Source organism: Suricata suricatta, chromosome 3 (genome assembly GCF_006229205.1).
Source record: "Suricata suricatta isolate VVHF042 chromosome 3, meerkat_22Aug2017_6uvM2_HiC, whole genome shotgun sequence".
Classification (NCBI taxonomy): domain Eukaryota; kingdom Metazoa; phylum Chordata; class Mammalia; order Carnivora; family Herpestidae; genus Suricata; species Suricata suricatta.
The window spans coordinates 173437024-173442941 of NC_043702.1; positions in this window are offsets into that span (position 1 = coordinate 173437024).

Below are 5918 nucleotides of genomic sequence, written 5' to 3' on the forward strand. Positions count from 1 at the left end.
AGTCCATGGGACACACGGTCAGGAGCCTCTTCCTAGGTTCCCAACACTGGTCCTGGGAAGAGAACACTGTCACTGTTGATGTTGACCTTGACCACGGCCCCAGGCAGTGCCTGTCAGCCATGTTTTATTACTCCTTTGAGTTCTCACCTCCATGTGTAAGGGAATGGCCTCATGTGGGGGACAGGTCAGGTCATGGAGGCGTCCCCTCAGGTGACACCTTCCAGCAGGGGGGACACAGGAGACAGGTCACACCTCGGGGGGACCGACCCCATCCCCTAAGGAGTGGTCAAGGGAACAGACTGGACAACCTGAGGGACAAGAGAGGACTTGCCCTAGGCCTCAGCCCAGGGATCACAGGATTCTGGCACGGAGGCTCTTCTTCCCAGAAAGCACCTTTCAGTCGTGCCGGCACCGCTCAGTTGGGTTTGTACCCAAAGAATTGAGCGCCCACATCACATGGCACAGCTGTCTTACACATTTTCTATGTCTTTGTCTCCTGTATATGGTCACTCACATAAACGTGCAGTCTGACTGAGTTGTCTCGGTCTACAAGGTCATGGGGATGTAGGCACCTGCGCACACATCCAGGCGACCTCAAAGTCTCCTCTTTTTCTCTCTCCTCAGGGAGGGGTCCCTCCCGCATCCCCCCTGAGCTGCTCGGACCCCTCTATCCTGGGTCAAAGGGCATCATGCTGGTGTAGAGGTTTGTATTTCCATAACATCATTACGTGAGCGGCCAATTCCCTCTCAACCATAGTTTCGGTGAGACCGGAGACAGATCGTACGATCAAGGGAACCAGACAAGAGAGGATCAAACACCTTTCCAGAAGTCGGAGGACAATCCCTATGCAGGCTGCGAATCCCCCGGAAGATGAAAACCGTGCTCCAAGCACCTCCCCGGGGTTCCAAGCTTTCCCGGTGTGGACTGGGACACGAGCAACATCTGTCCCTCCCTCTGGGCTCTCCTCCGGGACTTTTCCCTCATCGTCTACCAGCGGCGGCAGTTGCTCAGCTCAGGTTTACAAATGGAGACCAAATTAAAAACTACCAATACCAACAAAACATCCTGCCCACGAGAGAGAAGTGAGTGCTAGCAGAAGCCCCTCGCCACGCTCCCAGCAGGCTGGGCAACCTCGCCAACCTGACAGCAAGAAATAAAGCAACAATTGCAACAATGGTGAGAGACCTGGGTGACCGTGCATTACAGTAAGAGGCAGATGAGGAAACAAGGACAGTCTGTTTATTTCCCCGGACTGGCGAGGCCTCAAGCTTCTGCCTCGTGCAGATAAGTCAGCGTCCGGAGGCACGAGCGCAGGGCTGGAGTCTCCCGCTGGAGTAACAGATCGCTTCTCCCGTAGGGTCAGCTTACCCGGCGCGGACGGACCAGGAACGCACTCCCAGTGCCCGGGTGCCGGCCTCGCTCTGCTGTGGCAAATCCAGGGACCCACCTCGGCTACGTTTCCTGCAGCAGGGGTGGACACAATGACAGTGAACGGGCCCCTCCAAGGGGTTTGAGTGGTTGGACATTCCACCCTTTTACCCACACAGCATCTCCTGGCTCAAACGAGCGAGCATCTGTGGTCAGACTCACAGGCGATCGCCCTTAACGCCTCGGTGTGCAGTGGCCAGCGTAGAGCCCAGGGCCTGCACCTGCTGCCTTAGGGTTAAATTGCCTGTCTCATTTCCATCCCCCCTTTTCCCCTTCATAATTGGGGGAGGCCGCCCACAAAGGGTTTCATAAGGGGAAAGGCCCGTTTGCTTATTGGGGTGGCACCTGACTCTGACCAAGGCTGTTGGCAAACCCGGTCCCGTGCGGGTGGGACCCCGGCACAGTTCACTCATTGCAGCTTCAAGGTTCTGTCCCCGGGTCCCACCTTTCCGCAGCTCTGGGGTCGGTGTGCCGAGCGTACTTCCGGGGGATCTTTAGCCGTTTTGCCACCAGCTGCGCCACCTCAGCCATGAACGCTGAGGCCTGAGAAAGCGCACACAAACACCCACAGGTATCACAGCCCCGAACCTGCAGGAGCTCAGGGAGGTCGCCGGCTCGTCTTCACAGGGGCTCCCCTGACGCTCTGTGCCCCGGGGGCAGCTGTGGGCCCCTGCCATGGGTTGTTCGGGCGCAGATTCCATGTCGCTCACGCCCCGCCCGGGCTGTGCCAGAGAGCCGAGGGACGCAGAAACACCGGCTTAACATCGTCTCCAGGGCTGTCCGGCCAGTGAGCTTCCTGGTGGAGCTGAGGCTGGAGCGAAGGCCTCGGGAATTGCCACTCGGCCCCTTCAGGTCCCCACCGTCCGCCAGGGGGGTCACTGGTCTCCATCTTAAACCAAGTACTTCATGGTGTGAGTGGTTAGAGGCCCAGCCTGCCCGTGGGGGAGGGAGCAGGGCAGCCGCCACAGCCGCCGGCTCCGTTGCTCCTTGCAAGCTGCCGGCTCTGGTTCCCGTGCAGCCGTGCTGTCTCCTCCTCTCTGCCGCCCCGGCAATGCGGGACTGCCACATTTTAGGAGCCCAGATGGCGTCTAAGAGTTCAAGGATTTCCTTACCATGTTTTATGCCCTTTCCTCCTGGGCTTATTAGACGCCCCTCCTTGTATGAGGCCCCACGCACTCGGAGAGCGGCGAAGGCATAATTGGAGTCTGTGTCCACAGTAACTCGCATCCCCGCCGCCAGCTGGAGGGCTCCGGTGAGAGCAGTTAGCTCTGCCTTCTGTGCCCAAGTCCCCTCGGCAGCGGCTCCGCTCCAGTGACAATGGTCAGGGTCACCACGGAATGTCCCCTTCTACAAAACTGCTGCCGTCGGTGGAGTGCTCAGCACCGGGGTCCTTGAGGGGCTGGTCCCTCACGTCTGGTCGGCTGGAGGATGCCCCATCCAGGACCTCAGTGCAGTCAGGGTCCAGCTGGCCCAGCCCGATGGGCAGGAGAGTTGTGGGGTTCAGGGTCCGCGCTACTTCTGGATGAATGTGCTGGTCCTCACCTCGCAGTCTCTACCATCTGGCCACCTGGCATTGGTGAGCAGGCGTTGTCCCTTGTCACCCGTTAATGCCAATACCGAACGTGGCACCCGGACTGTCAATGCCTGTCTCATAGTTAACTTGTCAGCCTCAGACTCTAAAAGGGCTGTGGCTGCCAGTGCCTGGCAGCAGGGGCGCAGCTGTGGGCCACAGAGTCAAGTTGCTTGGAGTCAAGGCCACTGGGCAATGCCGTGATCCCGACATCTGAGTCAGGACTCCCAGCACAACGCCGGTGCCCCCGGCAACAGACAGGAAGAAGGACTTGGTCAAGTCTGGGAGCCAGAAACCGGGCACAGGAGTGAGGGCTCGCTGTATTTCCTCAAAGGCCTGGCGCTGTACTGACTCCCCCACCAGGGGTTCCCTCTCTCCCCCCTTTGTAGCCTCATAAGGGGGTTTTGCCAGGACTGAAAAGTTGGGTTTCCAGGTCTTACACAAAGCTGTGGCCCCGAGAAACTCCTGAACCCGGCGCCGGGTTGTTGGGGTGGGATGGAGGGGACTTGCTTCTCTCTGGGCCAAGTGACAACGCTGCCCCTCAGACAGTAGAAGCCAAGACATTTAACCCTTTTCTGACAGATCTGCACCTTTTTCCTTGAGACCTTGTAACCGGTTTTCCATAGGAGGGTAAGGAGTCCCCCGGGACCTCCCAGCGTCCCCGGACTGAAGCCAGACACGGTCCCATGGATCTGCTGGGAAGGCTCGTAAGTCAGACGCTGCTGCAGTGCCGAGAATGCTTGGGGAGGTTTTGAACCCCTGAGGGAACCTAGTCTAGGCTAATTGGCTCTTGTCGCCACTTTTCGGGTTCTCCCATTGGAAGGCAAAAATCGATTGGCTCTGGGGGCCGGGCGGATGCAGAAAAAGGCATCCTTGAGGTCCAAACAGGTGAAGAAGGTGGCTTCAGCAGGAATGAGCCCCGAGAGCGTATAGGAGTTCGGGACCACTGGGTGTACGGTGACAGTCACCTGGTTTACTGCTCTTAGGTCCTGAACTGGCCAGTAGTCATCTGTGCCTGGTTTTTGGACAGGCAAAAGGGGCGTGATCCAAGGCGACTGGCCTGGTCGGAGGACCCCATACTTTAAATGTCTTTCCAGGAGTTTTTGGATCCCGATACGCCCTTGCGAGGTATGAAGCACTGTCTCTGGCGGGCGGACCCTGCCCCGGGCGTTAATTCTACCACCACGGGGGGTATGTGCCCCACCAGTCCCAGTGGGCTGTCTGCAGCCCACACCCCTGGGACCTTAAAGGGAAGCTCGGGCACCAGTTGTGGTTTTTCCTGAGGCTATAGAGACGCCATTCCTCCCCCTGGGGAATCGTGAGAGCCATCATCTTTGCCCCTGGTTTCCGGGGGGTCAGAGCAGCCTGTCCCTGGGAGTTGAAAGTGCTCTGGGCCGCAGCTTTCCCAGCAGGTCACGGCCCGTTAGAGCCACGGGGCAGCCAGGGAGGTACAGGAATTCATGGATGACTTCGTGACCACCTAAACTGCATCGCCAAGGTAACAGGAAGGGACGACGCATCCGATTGCCTGTGGCCCCCACGATGGTGGCTTGTCTCCGTGAGAGCGGCCCGCGGGTCGGGTCACTGCCGAGTGTCTGCTCCGGTATCTACCATAAGGTCACTGGGTCGGCCCCCCACCTTCATGCTGACCATGGGCTCCTGGGGGCTAACAATATACAGCCCGGTCCACCCCAGTCCTCCTCATAGTCCTCCATGGCGGCGAGCCCCAGAAAATCATTCCTGGGGGGCCCCATGAGACCATGGGGCTGGCTGGTACCGACCTGGACCACGTGGCCTCTTTTGTTCTGCTGGGGACCTTGCTGAGAATTGTCTGGTAGCTGGGGGCACTCACTTTCCCTGTGGCCCTCCTGGTGGCAGGAAGCACACTGATTCCAGCCTAGTTTCAACCTGGGGCAAGACCCTCCTCCCGCCGCTCCCCTTTCTGGCCCTTCCCCTGCTGGGCACCTTCCCCGGAGCAGAGCGTCCCCACCACCCGGCCAAGGCGGCGGCTAACAAGTCTGCCTGCTTCTGCGTCTCCGCGTTCTCCCCATTGGGCCGCCTGGCCACGGTTAACGGCCACCTGAGCTGCACTTCCAGCACCCGCCTGGCGTCCACGCCAGCGACGCCTTCTAGCTCCTGCAGCCTCGCTGGGCCCGACCTACGGAAGCCGCATTAACCCTCCGCTGGTCGGCAGGTGCAGCTGGACCCAGGGGAGTGCAGAGACGGAATGCCTCCCACAGTCTCTCCTAAAAGTGCCTCGGGCTCTCCTCGGGCCCTCGGAGCACCTCTGATGTTTTATTCATAGTTATGGCCTCCCACCCCCCCTTCTTTATGCCAGTTAGAAGGGTTTCCTGACATCGCTCCATCCTTGCGAGCCCTCCATCTATACTTGAGTCGTTTGGGTCCCATGTGGGGTCTGAGCACAGGCCTGGGGGTCTGCTGTCCCAGCGTGGCATTCTCCTCTAACCATTTTAAGGCTGCCTGAGTAATTCGGCGACGCTCCTCTGTATTGAAGGTCAAGGGAAGGTGGCGGCCGTCCGTCCAGGTGGGTTTGTGGGGTGAATTAGGGACTGCGTTAAGTCCGTCATAGCCTAGGGCTTCCCCGTATAGGAGGGAGTGGTGCCTCCGATTCCGGAGATCCGTGGTGGTAAGGGGCTGGCACCTGAAAACACGCAGGCCTCCTTGGATCCGGCCTCCCTGATCGTAACAGACGGCCCTCGTTTCCCTCAGTGGCATCTGTCGGACTCCCTGGGTGGCCGCGGGGAGGGGCTGCCGCTCAGGAGGTGGATGCGGGTTGAGACTGGCAGTCCGGGGAGCCGGGTCACACTTGGGGAGGTTGGTGGTGAGGCCTCGGTGGGGCGGGGGGGAGGACTCCGATGAGCTTTCTGCAGCTGAAGCTGCTGGGGGCACAGGCGGCAG